The sequence below is a fragment of the Papio anubis genome, chromosome 10 (genome assembly GCF_008728515.1).
Source record: "Papio anubis isolate 15944 chromosome 10, Panubis1.0, whole genome shotgun sequence".
NCBI lineage: Eukaryota > Metazoa > Chordata > Mammalia > Primates > Cercopithecidae > Papio > Papio anubis.
Window position 1 is genome coordinate 100,642,482 of NC_044985.1, and position 15,240 is coordinate 100,657,721.

Genomic DNA, 15,240 nt, shown 5'->3' on the forward strand with positions numbered 1-15,240 from the left:
CTAGACAACCAACCCTAATTGTGTGAAATCGTGTTTTATGCCTGCATTGCCAGCCATGTGTGTTAGACTGGTTTCAACAGGAGGTGGTGTGTCTTCGTTCTGGTCCTCACTGGACTTCTCTGGACGTTAGCTCCCTTGTTCTATAAATAAGCAGGTTGGGCTAGGTGATCTCTGAAATGATCTGACTTTGGTGATAGCCTCCTTCTCGTTAGGGACTGTACTTTTTATTTCTACTGCATTTTCCACAGGTACTAGCATGGCCCACACTAGGTGGTCAGTAAATATTTGTTCAGTCTAGCTGCTTTGGTGTATTATGAGGATAGTTCAACACAATCACAGTGACTTTGCACAAGTGGGGGCATTTCTAGGCAGGGAAGAGAGAAGACATTGTCCTCACAACAGGTCCTCTGGTGCTCTGTGCCCACCTCTCATGCCTGACACCATTGGCTATAATGTTTACAGAGGAACTGGTCTCTTTGGTTTTAGAGGTATTTTTCTGGATGGTCCTGAAGATTGGATACTATGTCTCTCCTCAGTCCCTCCCACCCTCAAAAGACCTGCTGTGCCAAGGAGAAGTTGAGATCACAGGGAAGAAGACAGCCAGACTTGAGAACTGATGAAGAAACAAACAAAAAAGTCCCCTTTGCCCAGAGTTGAGGAGCAGTTCTGGTTCCAGACACCCATGCTGAGAAACTTGAGCAGCAGAAAACCCAGTGGGGGACAGGGTAGGCGATTCACAGGCCACTCAAGGCAGGAGTGTGTGGAGGCTATTTGGGTTGGCTCCTGTATTGGACCTCCTGGAGGGAGGACGGAGCAGGGCTGAGCATTGGCCACTGCTGCTTGTCTCTGTTTCTCTTTCCATTTCTGCCCCAGTGTTGCTCAAGCTAGCAGCAATTTAGATAGAGCCCAGTAAGCTACTTCTAACCCTTAGCAGGTCCAGGATGAGGCCTTTCCTTGAGAACCATCTGTTAATCCAGTCTGCTGACTGTCTCATCATTTTTTTTCCTGCTATCTTTGCACAGAGAGGACATATGAGTGACTTCAAATAACTCAGCATAGGACTAACAGGGACAGCCCCATAAACCTGTTTACTTCATACCTTAGCTTCCCTGGTGGGACTTAGCTTTTTTTCCCCTTGATGAAAGGAAATGACTATGTTCTGATCATTGTTGGCACAGAAAGAGAGATAACTAAATTCCTGGCCTTTTGAGAAGAGACACTATCAGCCTTTTCTTTCTTGGGGCCCAGGGATGTCTTGCCTGGAGACAGGTAAATGGACAGGATGGTGTCTGTATCTCCTAGACGGGTAGCCAGGGTTGCAGTGCAGGAAAGGGCTTGGGGGCCAGTGCTCTCACTGGTCCCTTTCCTAGGCTAGGAAAGGTAGGCTTAGGGTGTCACTGTTTTGGAAGTCAGATCTCTAGTTAGATTCCATGTCACCTCTCCAATTCAAACTCACTCCATTAATTTTCCTGGGGAGTACAGCGGATGCCTTCATAGGGCTGGATCTTCCCAGCAGGCTGAGACTTGGGGCTTATGAAGAGGGAACATGGAAAAGTTGCTGACAGTCCTTACACATGTCGATGACTCAGTCTGAATCCCTCTCTGAAATCTAAGTCTCTCCAGATGTTGACCTCGGCTGGAAAGCGGGGGCCTTTTACCCTGTTCACATGCACACCCTGTCTTCTCTACTGCTGCTGCTGCTGCTGTTCGAACAGGCCAAAGGGGCGTGGGGACAGATTGGAGGAGGAGAAAGTGGCTGACAGAGGTGCCTCACCAAGGGGCAGAGCTCTCTGAACTCAGAACACATTCACTGTCTTCAGTAGGGAATAAGAAGAGGCCAGAGACCAAGGCCTAGGGGTAGTTTGCAGAGCAAAAGCGGGGAAAGATCTTAACTCCATACACCTTTTGTTCATCCAGTTCTGGAGGTATAGGCAGCATCTTGGTTCTGAGGATGGCCTGGAGTCTGTCTGAAGATATGGTGGTGTTCCTTCCCGTTTTTCCATCAGGCTTCTCTCCTATTCTTTCTGCTGCATTCTCAAATTGTTTTTCAGTAAACAATTTCTGCTTTTTTCAGGAGAGAGATTGGGGTGCTTAAAGTGAGAGATTTATCACAAGAGCAATGGTCATGGGAGGCTCTTAGAGTCTACCTTGTCCTGCTTCTTTGGGAGCCAAGAGGCTTATCTCAGGGGCCACACCTGGGCGGTGGAAGAGCCAGGATAGTGACAAGATTGCCGACCCCAGGCCAAGGACTGCCTGCTGCACCATAGTGCCTTCCCTACTCGACTTAAAAACAAACATGTCCTTGAGTCTCCACTCTATTAGCCTTTTCTTTCATGCATGCCTGCTATGATCACAGTGAAGGAACCTAATATTAAAGAGGGAGAACTGGAAAAAAGTAGTCCTTTTTAGAGGCAGAGCATGAATTTGGATGACCTCTGGACAACTTTCAAGTTCTCATTTTGAGAGCATTCAAACTTTCATTTGCTTTTAATTATTTTCAGACTTCTGAAAATTGATCATTTCTGTTCCTTTTGTCTTTCCAAGTCCCACTAACAATAAAACTACATGGTATAATGGTGCATAAAGAAAATTCAAATTGTATGCTTCAGAGGGTTCTAAATAAAGTTTTCACATTGACCACTAGCCACTAACCTGCCTCCCTTAATCCCCATCTATAACATAGTAACAAAAATATGTCCTTTTTCCGAATACACTGGAAATATAGTTCCATTGAGCTGTTAAGTTAAAAGTAGGGCTGCATCCCAGGGTGTTAGAAAAGGGTGTTATGGTACAAAAATATCACACATATTAAAATCATTTGGCCTCATGTGGTCACGAATAATATGTTTTAATCCATCCACCAACTGGAGTAAGGAACTTTGAGTTGGAGTGTTGCTAGAGAACAATTTTATAATAAATAGACCTTGAGATGAAGGGTAACAGACAAAGTCACAAATCATAGGCAAAGTGAGATCTCAAACCTAGATCTCTTAATCTTCAGTCCAGGCTTCTGCCACTATGCAATGATACACCGCAATTATAATTTCTGGCCTCTTTTTTATTTTCTGTGCATTTGGTCTGCTTTTCTCTTCTCCCCTTGTGTGCTAAGAGCCATGTACAGGAGCCTTGGCCCTCTTAAAATCATCCCACCTGCCAAGGGCCATCAGTTCAGAGTTTTAGGGCACCTGACCCTTTGAAAGCGGGGAAAGAGTTGCCATCAAGGGGGGAAAAGGACCACAGAGACAGGCTGAGGTTGCCACACATGAAGAAGGTCAATGGCTTCATAATTGGTGATTTCAAAGCATTATGACCATCAGGCTGGTAGAGTGCATTGGATACAGGAGATCTGACTAACTCTACTGACCAAGGTTGGGCCAAGAGAGAGCATCACAATGAGCCCTACCTCTTTGACTTGGCTTGCCAAGCCTCTACTTCCTAGTCTTAGTGGTGATTGAAGGAGAAGAACAGGCAGATTCAAAGCATAATTTTACTACATGTCCTGAAACTCTTAAAAGAGAGAGTTGGCAATGAAGGCTTGCTTGACAGTGTCACTGTCAGGTTTCCCCATTGTTCTTTGGGGCAGAATTCTCATATTTGGAGATCTCAAAAAGTAGGTTTAGTTGTATTTATACTAAATAAAAAGAAAAAAGTAGATCTTTTGCTGCTCTTTCTAATCCTAAAGTTCTGTGATCCAAAGCACAAAGGTTTAGTAACACTTCCCTCTTCATTACATTCTTGTTCTGGGGAAGCAGATGGGACTTGCCTAGAGAAATGTTCAAAGCAAAGCTTTTGTTTTTAGTAAGGACCAAAGAAAGACCCAGATGCTTTAGAGTGTGGAAGTAATCAAATTTTATTGATCAAGAAATTCCAGATACTTGGCAGCCTTATTACTGTTATTATTATTATTATTATTCTTTGGTGGGGAGGAAATGTAGTAGGTCATACCATGGAAATGTTCTGGAGTTCTAGTAAGGACCATGTCACCATGTAGAAATATTTGTTTTCTAAGACTACTGCAACAGTGAAAGTGCACTTTCTTCATGTTGCAAGAGAGGAGAGACAAAACTGAGGTTTGAAAGTCCCTAGTTAGAGCAGGAGAGCCACAGGAAGTTCTTCAGATGGGCACACAAGGCTAACTTGACATTTTCCAAATTTTCCCTTATGATTTTGTTGCCTCTTTAGCTCTGGTTTGGCCTAGCTTACTTGCTACTTCCTGTGACATCTGCTTTCTTGTGGGTGTGACTAGCTAGGGCTGGTGTTGTGGGCAGTAAAGGAATTTACCAAGACAATCATAGGTAAAGAAAGGCAGATTTATTAGACAAAGTATGAAGGTATGTTGCAAGAAAGCAATGGGCAGCACAGCAAAGAAGGGGCTGTCTGCAAAGAGGCAGGGGCTGGAGGGGAGTTTTATAGGATTTATGTGCAGAATGAGGTTATGCTGCTGGGTCTATGTGGGGAAGGAGGTCATTGTGCCCACAGGTTATTTGTGTTTAGCCATTTCTCAGAAAAATTGTTTATTTTTCTCCTCCAACCTGGGGCCAGCCTTCCCCCACCTTGTGTCCTTTCTTTGTTGTTACTTATTAGGACTCCACATGCTCCAGATAAAAAAAGTTATGTCTCCCTAGAACCAGCTACATAATTTGTGAAGTCCAATGCAAAATGAATATGCTAGTCTCTTGCTAAAAAGTTATTAAGAATTTCAAGGTGGTGACAAAAGAGCATAAATCTGGGATCAGTGTGGGTAAGTGGGCACAAGACCATTTGTGATGCACAGGTCCCATGACTACGAAGCCCACCCTGTCTGTTCTGCCTCACTTAAGGCACTACATATGGCAAATACCAGATAACTAAATTGAAAAATCCCTATCTTGTTCGCCTTTATAGTTCAGGAGAGCTGGTCAAATCTCCTATTCATAATGGGAGATTGATGAATACTTGCAAATGACTTGCTTCATATTGAGGCTGTGCCATTTGCCTGAGAATGAACTTAGCCTCTTCATTACTGGGTCCATGACCATCTCCCCTCTCCCCTCCTCACACACATCCTCTATCCATAGCTGGTACTACTCTTGTCTTCACTTCTCCTACTCTTACCCTCAAGCCTTGCCAATCACTGCCCTCTTCCTCTTCCTTCTCCTTGTTCTCCTTTAGTGGTGCTTTCTTCTATGCTTCTGTAGGAAACTGGCTGAGTCCTGGGGTACATGCAGCTCTGCTGTATCCTAGTGTGGCTGAATGCACTCACTTAGTGCTTATACTTCGTGATGGGAGATGTTAGGGGCCTGAAGGTAGTTTTCCAGTCATTTGCCTGAAGATTGTATTCTCAGTTCTGAGACAGAAGGAGCCCAGCTGCAAAGAAGCTAGGCCACTGTGACTGGGTCTTCCCCTCTCTGGGATATCACAAAGTCTACATGAGGTCAGTGAACCAATCTACAAGAGAAGGGCTGAGCAGGGGACCTGGGATGATTTCCTCCAATATTTAGTCAGACTGATTTTCTGGATCCAAGCTTCTCAACTTACTACAAGTGGACAAATCATTATATTTCTCCCAGCCTTAAAAATCTTCAGTAAGTTAAAGAGAGAAGGACTCAGGCTTAATGGCAATCCTATTATTTTACTAATGAGGAGACTAAACACCTAGTTGGAGATCACCTCCTTACTGGCTCAGAGCTTCAGGAAATCGCTCAAGGGTATGCAAATACTGAACAGCAGAACTGGGATTTAGATCCACATCTACCTAATTTTAGTGCATGTGCTCTAACTGCTGCCATAGAAGGGATGCAGAGGAAGATGGTCAATTACCCAGAGGGTGATATCTTTGACTTAATGTTCGCCATAAAGACAGCTATCAACAGAAGACTTGAAGTCTAACTTGTTATCTATTGTAGGAAAGTGCCTGCAACATGGTAAGTTCTCTAGTGATATTAAGCCATTTAACCCAAGCCAACCATGGAGTTGGAGAAGAATGGGGTGTGTTATAAAATACTGACATGATTTACGTGGAGGGGTAAAGTTTTAATCCTAAACTTCTGCCCTAAGTGAATAGTGAATGACTGCTGAGTAGATACAGGAGCAGGAAATAGATGTGAACAGAAAAAAATTGGTTTTAGTTTTGTATAGGTTGAATGTCTACCAGACAGGTCCAATGTCCCCAAGGATGCCCTGTAGACAAATGGGATAGAGACATGGGGTTGAGAGAATGGGGTTGAAAGTAAGGCATGCAAAACTGGAAGCTGTGACACTTGAGGCGGTCAGAGCACTTTTAGGGGACCTACTAAGAGTCAGGCACTGTGTGAGCGCTTGAGGAACCTCTTCTCATTTCTCTGTCCTTACCTTAGGTGATTCCTGCAGAGCATCTGACAATCAGAGAAGAGTTAGAATACATTAAGCTCAGCATCACATATGTGGTTTAAATACAACTCTACCTCCTCTTTCTTTCTCTTCTTTTCTGCCTTTGTTGCCCCACCCAGGATTAAAACCTTAGGTCTTATGTTAAAAGAATGACAAAAGAACTGTAGTATTCTCTGCCTCTTGGGCGTCTGCAAGAGGTGGGATATTAGAGGGACACTGGGGGATGCTTGGATGATCACTTCCACCCCTCCACCCCCTACGACCTCAACATGAAGTTGGCCCTCTTGAAGTGGGTGAATCACTACAACCCTTGTTCAGGAAGTGTGTTTGAAACCAGGCTTTTAAGGAAGAGAGGAGACAACATTTCTTGGGACCTTCTTGCCAACCTGACCCTTCTGGTTGGCACCACCCAGAGCTACATTGCTTAGGCTTGAAGCCCAGGTGTGTTGTTGGGCTCTTCCCCCTTTATGAGGCCCATGTTTCTATGATGCCAGGTGGCAGCCCTTCATCAGCCTTTGGGCTACATCACTGTGGAGGTGGCTAGAGTCTCTTTTTTCATGCAAACTGCTGCCCAGTGAAACTTCATAAAGCAAGGCTAATCATGTTACTCTTCAGTTCAATCTGAGAAACTCTTTATTGTCTACAAGATGTAGACATTTTGACTAAAGCATTTCAATTTCCATATCCCCATCCCCAACCCCAACCTGGCTTTTTAGCCATGTCCTATATTATTTCCTTCAGGGAACCTCTGTTATAACCAAACTGGGTTATTTAAAAAGTAGAAAAAGTACAGGTGTTCATAGGAAATTCAGTGATTTGTACTATTTTTTTCATCTTCACCTATTAAACTTCCATATGTGCTTCAAGACTCAAAACAAAGGCCCTATACTCTATGGTTACTTCTTTGTTTGGTTACATTTTATATCTACCAATAGAAGATGCCTTCTCCGGCCAGATATAAGCTTCTTGAAGTTGAAGCTATATTTCTGTGGGGCTCTAGGGGATAGGGCAGGGGTAGTAGATTTAGAAAATGAACTGGAATAGAGCTTTAAATTCCACATTTTGGGGACTTAGAGTGGAACTTGGGGGAGGGGCAGGGGAAGATTACAAAGGGAGCACAGTAGAACGTACTTATGATCTTGATTTGTAGTAATGGTTTATGGGTGTATACTATGTCAAAACTTATCAAATTGTACACTTAAAATATGTGCAGTTAATTGTATATCAATTATACTTCAATACATTCATTTAAAAAGTGTACATTGTTCAAATCCTCCCTCAGGAGCTCTTTCTAGAAGTAAGGCAATGAAACCAGGAATATATGCCTAAATGTGTCAGCAGACAAAGGCTTTAAAAATGCTAGACTTGTATTTGAAAGGCATAGAATTTTGCTTGGTTTCTGTAATTCATGGGGGTTCCAATGGGCTATCCTGATAGGAAGCCAGCTGATTTAAGGAATCCCAATAGGCATTTTCTTAATTTTATCCAACATTTCAGTACTGCCCCAACCACTCAACCAAGCTCTCATGTTGACTTTCAGCCATTGTGACAAGGCATCATCAATCATCATGTCCCTTTACCAGGAGGGTCCATGTCATAAGCCACTATATAAAGGAAATGATGGGTAGACTGCTTTGGACAAATGGATTTAGGGTAGGAGAGAGGGACAACAGTAGGAGCAGGTGGATATTGCTGTTTCAACCAAAACCTCGTACTGACCAGAGCTGAGGAACAGAAGATGGTGAAGGCCTGCAGATGTAGGTATTCAGCATGTCATCTGAAATATTCCCCACAGAGGCAAAAAGCAAGGAAATTATCTCTGAAAAGGAATGAGAAGACAAGGTATTGATGACATTTTCTGATTATAAAGGGGACTCTCAGGACTGAGGAATTGTCACCCATGCCTGCCAGTCTCCCAAACTCTCATGCCTCTTCAAAAGCAAAGATCTCCTATCACCTTTTAAAGACTGGCCCCCGTACTTCTCTAACAATCCCTTCCCTTCCCAACACCCACCCACCAATAAAAAACAACCACCCAACTCTCTCCCTGTTTCCCTATGAGTCCTGTGAAGAGCCAGGCTTTCTGTGCTTATGGCTTGTCTTCTTTGTGCTGTAGAGCCTCCTTCTAATCTTGTCCATGCAGTAAAGAGAGATCATACAAACCCTGGACTACCTCTTTGAGGTGGGACTCTCAAACTCTTTGAAAGTCTGTTATTTGATGGAATCTCTGGGAAACTGAGTTGGGAAGGTCCCTATATGAAAAACACATGGGTTTTTGGAGTGTATATCTTTAATATTCTTATTTGTCTCTTTAGTCAGCAGAATATGTCAATGTTTTGGTTGAAGAAGCTGCTTGAATCTGGGCTTTTCTGGGCCATGTGTTCTCCCACAACCAGCACAAAGAAAGGCTTTTGGTACAGGCCCAAGACCACCATAATCATCATTGATTATTCCTCTCCACCCCAGTGTCTCTAAATAAAATTTCTCTTCTTTCTCTGACAAAGGTGTGTTTGAGTGTTACTGTTCAGCTGAAGAGTGATGTTGGGTGACCTTAGAACCCTAGCCCTTCATGTAATCAGATGGGTGTGATAAGTAGAGGGAGAACCACGTGAGTCAGGAGGAATATGTAGTTTACCCTTTTTTTCTTGTTGGAAAGATTTACTATGATGTTTGTGGTTGGGCTTTGGTCTGGGATAAATTGAGGTGCTTTCTGGATATGATAAGGGCTTATTTGGTTTGATAGACCATCTAAACAAGTCCAGTGCAGGCTGAGACAGGTGAACCACCAGATCACCATCAGTTCACACTTCTCATTCATTTGTTAGCAGAAATGAAGATGCTTGTTTTCCTAGAAACAAGCCCAGGTCATCCATCATGAAGTCCCGGAATTGTAAATGTGAGGAAGTGCAAAGACACAACATACGCTTACGAAGGCATATGTATATTTGGAACTCTTTAAAGGACAACATCCTCGAGCTTCTCCTGGTAGTATGCTCTAGATATCATGTAGTGTTTGGGCAATTTGGGATCAAATAATTCTTATAGCTTTATAGAATCCCTTGTGTAATTAAACGTGAACCTTGTATAACTTATGTAAAGGTACCAAATCATCTCTTACTCCCAATCCATTACCACTAAACTGCAAAAGTTCTGCTAAGCACAGCTTGCCTCCCCCCGAGAACCATAAATGCAATCTTTAAAAACCATTTACCAGCAAGACCAAAGCTAATCTGTAAGGTTGGGGCCTCACAACTCAATTCTCTATTTCCTTTGGAACATGAAAAATGCAGAAACTGCCTTTTTCTTGTTCAGCTGACTTAGGTGGGCCCCAGGGTTTTGTCCTATTTCCTAGATGTTGATGAGATTCTTGCATTTCTTTGATGATTGCTTTTGCTCTTTGGTGGTCACATTCGGTCTTAGTGTAGGGGTGCGGAGAGATGGCAATTTACTGCTTAAAGATGTTATGGCAGGTGTTCCTGGGCGCAAGAGCGGGGTGTCCTGAGGTAGTGTATGTAGTAATAATACAAGTTGCTCTTGTGGTAGCAGGCTGTAGTAATATAGCTATATCATTGGATATAAGCATGTCTTATGGTAGTAGGCCATGGTAACAGGTTACAGGGACCTCTGGTAGTAACTGGCTACAGTAACAGGTTATAAGTGTGTCTGGCAGTAGTAGGCTGTAATCATGTTGTACATACACTGACATAATCTCAGGGAGAAGGCAAAGGCAAAGAGGTCAATAGCCTTCCCTGCGTCATTCTGGCGCAGTCCTCCACACCACCCTCACTATTTTTGCTACATTTACATAGGACATGTTTTACTATTGAATAATGCCCATGTGCCAGGTCCTGTTCACATGTCTATGTACTCTAAGAAATGTACATATAGTGTATATAGTCTAAGACATATAGTCCAGGAGAAAACCAGAATAAATCTAATAGTACCAGGAGATCTATCACATGTTCAAACTTGAAACTTAGAAGAAAATTTTGAAATTGATAATAGTGGAGAACTACAGGATGTGAAACATTTGAATCTTCTGTCTAGGGCATTTAATATTTATTGATGAAAGTCTTGTATGAGGTAAGCAACCATGACCCAAGTTATACCTTACAGCAGCTTTTGTGAGTTATATGAGGTGATAGGGCAACACGAGAGAGCCCCGACAGAGTTATAGGGCCAGATAGCAGGTGTTTTATTCTTTGCAGGTGATAGCAGCTATAGTAAGTGAATGGCTCTGGCTTTGTTTTAGTTAAACTTTGCTGGATTTGGCCTGCAGACTGCAGTTTGTCAGGCCCTACACTAGAGACTGTGGAATCATTATTTCATTTATCTCAGTTGTAGCATCGAGGTAATCAGGGTCCCAATTTCATAATTGAAACAGGTGGAATGATTAACTTGCTTAAGATCATACAGCTTAGGATGTGCTTGAATTAAGACCCAAGTCAGAGTGGTGCTATTATACCTTCAAAAAAGTCACACAAACGAAGAGGTAGGTAGAGCTGGCTGGCAGGGTTCTATCTACCCTCATTCCTCCAGCCCCTGGGAGGTTGGATCCTCCTTCTCCGGATCTCACCTAAGTGTCAATATTATGCTTCCTTTTCCTAAGAGTTTCATTAACCCTTTGCCGTAGGTTGTTACTTCTACTCAGGGGCTTCTTCCTCTTTCTGGATACATTTCTGCAGTAGGCTATCTTTATACTTGTCTTCATGGGACTGGTAATTTTATATTTCTGGTAAAAGGGTCTTTTAAGGAGTACAGGGAAGTAGGGCTAGGGGACAGAACCTACTAGTCCTAAGCCAGATGCTACTCAGGCAATTAAATCAGTGACAAGAGGAGGCAGCTATCAGGTCAGGGCTTTGTATGATGCAACAAGGGTCATAATGTTACAGCCACCATTATCCTTTATAACTCATCATATCAGGTGCTGAAACTGGTCCCAGATTAGAGAGCATAAGCTTGTGAATCTGAGTATAGTCCCTCTTGCTCGTTTATAACTCATGACCTAACACTTTTCTCCAGTCTTTCTGCTTTTCAAAATTTTATAGTTGCCCATTATGGTGCGCTTTCAATACATTCTCCAATAACAGAAGATAACTCTCATAACTTATGTCCAAACTGGTGGCCCAAGAACCAAAACAGCCCACAAATATGTTTCCTTTGACATCCTATGCAGGCCAATATGGAGTGAGCAGAAAACATTTGGATTAGTTGCCACCATGGAAAAGTCAGGAACTTTCATGTAAAATCCAGATATTTGACTTCTTGGTTGCTCTTAAAAATGTTCAATGTCTATCAATACTAGATTTTAACTGGCTTGCACTCAGAAGCATCTTTCGGAAGAGGCACGTACTTGTCAATTTGCCTGTCTCCACAAATCCCTGCTTGTGTTACTTTATACTACCTGCCTGAGCTCTGAAGACATTTGATTTTGTAACCTCTCTCCTAAACTTTTGGTAGCTAGCACTACCAGCTGTGTTGGTTCCATTGCTCTCTTGCCCACATTTATGAAACAGTAAAGAGGACAGTTTGATATTCTAAGTAGGGGATCCAAGGACAAGCATCTGGAATTGTATACAGGGCAACCTGCTTTTTGGATCTTTATTCAGATCACTGGGACCACACATTATCAAGTCTATCTCATTGCTAGCCTCAGAATCCCTTCTTTTTCCTGAAGAATAGTTTGAAATTAATGAGGAAATTATAAGAATTATAACCACAGAGAAGAGAATCAGTTGTCTGTCTGGATGTGACTTGGGCTCCAAATTGGGACGGATTAACATATTATAACACATTATAGTCCTCCTGCCCCTGACACTCATTATTATTTTCTGGTGCGTATAACACTGTGTTCTCTAAATGCTTTCTTGATAGCTGGGACAGCAAGAACATTGTGTTAGGCAGAGGAATTGCCTTACACAGGTCCTGGACCTGTGAGTCTTTTTCCAGTTTTGTGATTTCCTGAAGGGCGGGGACCCTGACTGATCTCTACCTGCATTGTTGGTGTATGACAGTAACAATGGCAGTGATGAGATGATAATGTTGGAGCAAGACAACTCACTGGATTATTCATTTGTGTATATTCTCAATATATTTCCCCTCCCCTTTTTGAAGCAGATAGCCACATTCTCATTTTGTGTTTTCCTGCTTTGGGTGGGGGATGAAATGAGCTCTTTGTACATAATTCCCTTCCTGAGTTTTTGGTATTCAAAATCCATAATTCCCTTGCTGAGTATTTGATATTATTGGTATGTTTTGGGGGCAACTTAATTTTATCTCACCTTCCAATATAACCTGAGATAAGAACTTGAGTCCAGGCTTTGTAATGGGAGGTAGATTATAGGAAGCAGAAGGGAGGGGACAGGCCACGTGGGACAGGGAAGGAAGAGAATAAAGAATATGTTACTGAGCTGAGTATTGTCATCAGAAACTGGGGTTCAATCCTGCTGGAGACCCTCTGAGAAACTGTGGAATGCACCTTGGAATTATCCCTCCAGATGCGGGGAGGCTGGGACACGTAATGGATTTCCATCCTCTCCTAGTTGAAGGTTTCCTCTGGGAATGTTAACTGCCCCCTGGGCTGCCTAGCACCTTTGATAGGTAGGAATACTTGCTCCCTGATATATTATTCTCTGCTTTTTTAGGGCCTCAGCCAAAACGGAGACGGAAAATGCATCATGCTAACATTGTTGTATGTATGTGTATGACTACATAATATTCTATCATTTTGTTTTATACAATCTATGAACCAACATCTTATATTTACTGCAGTTCTAATTATTTTTATTAAAATGTATACAAAAATTTACATCTTTGTTCAGTATTGTCTGTATTTTTTATATTTTCTTAGGATACAGCTTATAAAAGTGGATTTATAGGGTCAAATGGGTTATGTGTTTTCTAAATTGCTTTTCAGAGAGGTTTCATTGACCTGTAGTCCCATCAGCAGTGTGAGAGAGCATTAAGGGTGAACTTTGGCAATGACCTGGCATGGGTGACTAAGAGAGGTTGTAAACTCATTGCTCAGAGGACTTTTAGCACAGTGGAGGCCTCTATTTATTTGGGGTAGGTTAGAGCACTATTCTATGTGAATAGAAAATGTATGAAGGACATTCATTCCGGATTCCTTGTCTTCCCTGGATTCTAAAAGTGCTTCTTTATAGTATCAGCTGAAATAAGCATATACAAAACACATAAAATAGATTCTTCAAAGATAATTCCATTTTGAGATATTTAATAGAGTTTTCAAAGGTTCTGAATTTACCTTCCCATCATTACACCCTTATTTTCTGTGTATCCATGTACTAAATGGATTACCAGGTGTTCCATGTTCAAATTTCTAAGATTATGTGGGAAATGATAACCCAGATACATATTAGAACTCTTGAAATTTTAATTTACATGACCAAGCACCTTGTAGAAGTTCTGACAGTTGATTGATAGAATTGGAGCCCAGTTTCCCTTTGTTCCTTTTGTTTCCCAGGAGTTAAACTAGAAAATCAGAGGAAAAGATTAAAAAATGGAGATCAAGAGAAAGAGGGAAAAACAAAGACCAGAATAAACAAAATTTCAATTCATCCCCTGGATCAGTGAGCACAAGCCATGCTTCTTGATTCGAACTCAGGTGAAGGGTGAAATGCAGCCACATCTATATTTTCCAATGCCTTATCTGTCTCCCTTTGCTTCTCTTTGCTTTTCTTATTTTATAGGCTCAAAGCACCTTCATGTCTATCATCAACAATAAATGGGCCTGGTATCATTGGAAATGTGAAAAATAGAATGTAAGAATTTTCAACCCCCCAAAGAAACCCTGGCTCCTCCATTATCTCTGAGGTTTCCCATAAGATCTCTTAAAAGTTTGTTGTTTTCCAGTGAGAACACATGGACATAGGGAGGGGAACATCACACACTGGGACCTGTTGGGGAGTGGGGAGCAAGGGGAGGGAGATCATTAGGACAAATATCTAAGGCATGTGGGGCTTGAAACCTAGATGACAGGTTGATGGGTGCAGCAAACCATTATGCACATGTATACCTATGTAACAAACCTGCACGTTCTGCACGTGCATCTCAGAACTTAAAGCAAAAAAAAAAAAAAAAGGGTGTTGTTTTAATGGAAGAGGTGAACTAATTTCCAAACCAGTTGATCCCCACCACTGTCTAACACAGGCCATTCCTCCAGAGGACCTGGGGGAGCTGTTGTACCTGGCACCAGTCTCTGGCACCAGTCTCTTTCCAAGAAGAATGTGAACATGAACATATATACCCAACCATCCAGAAACAAGGTTCTTAGTACGTACTGTCACAAGAGCAGGATGTTTGAAATTGGTATGGTCGTAGAGTTTTCAGAACTATGGAGGTCAGTGGAGCATGGGGGCAAAATGCAGTGTTCATTGCACTGTATTCTGTTGCCTCTCCAAGCTTCTCCTTTTAAGCACAACAACTCTTTGAAAGTGTTTTGTTTCATGATGAGGTCTGCAGATAAAATAAGTGAAAAACGTGCTCGCTTCGGCAGCACATATACTAAAATATGGAAGGCTTCACGAATTTTGCTGTCATCCTTGCGCAGGGGCCATGCTAATCTTCTCTGTATCGTTCCAATTTTAGTATATGTGCTGCCGAAGCGAGCACGACACGTTGGTGCTACCCCCGGCTATTTATAGTCCCGGGAGAAAATTTCTGTGCACATACGGCGACTTGTCTCCACTGCTCTAGAGATTCAACCTCTATTTGTATTAGTCCAATGTGTCACGCAACTAACGCAGTTACTAACTGGAGTTGAGAAAGTGCTCGTTATTCTACCAAATATCGCTACGGTGGCTGCTGGGAATTACTGGAAATGCTTGTATGCAAATATCCTCGGAAGCGGGGCGGAGCCTGAGCCGCACCGCC

The 15,240-nt window shown here is 42.4% G+C and overlaps 2 long non-coding RNA genes and 1 other non-coding gene across 8 annotated transcripts in view; 2 read left to right on the forward strand and 1 right to left on the reverse strand.

Moving 5' to 3' along the window:
* LOC110740987 overlaps positions 1 to 15,240 on the forward strand; it is a 403,323-nt gene that overhangs the window by 44,566 nt on the left and 343,517 nt on the right. The gene's annotated exons all lie outside the window — the stretch shown is intronic.
* On the forward strand, positions 4,493 to 13,846 carry LOC101013856. 4 transcript variants are annotated; one of them, XR_635775.4, is made up of 6 exons: positions 4,493 to 5,903; positions 7,889 to 8,190; positions 8,664 to 8,852; positions 9,177 to 9,333; positions 12,993 to 13,039; positions 13,832 to 13,846. It is a non-coding gene; the product is annotated as an uncharacterized LOC101013856 (long non-coding RNA). The 4 variants fall into 4 exon arrangements; XR_002516433.2 differs by lacking the exon at positions 13,832 to 13,846 and adding an exon at positions 13,265 to 13,279; XR_635776.4 differs by lacking the exon at positions 13,832 to 13,846 and having other exon boundaries at positions 9,174 to 9,333; positions 12,993 to 13,156.
* Positions 14,873 to 14,979, reverse strand: LOC116269361. Its single transcript, XR_004176823.1, has one exon. It is a non-coding gene; the product is annotated as a U6 spliceosomal RNA (small nuclear RNA).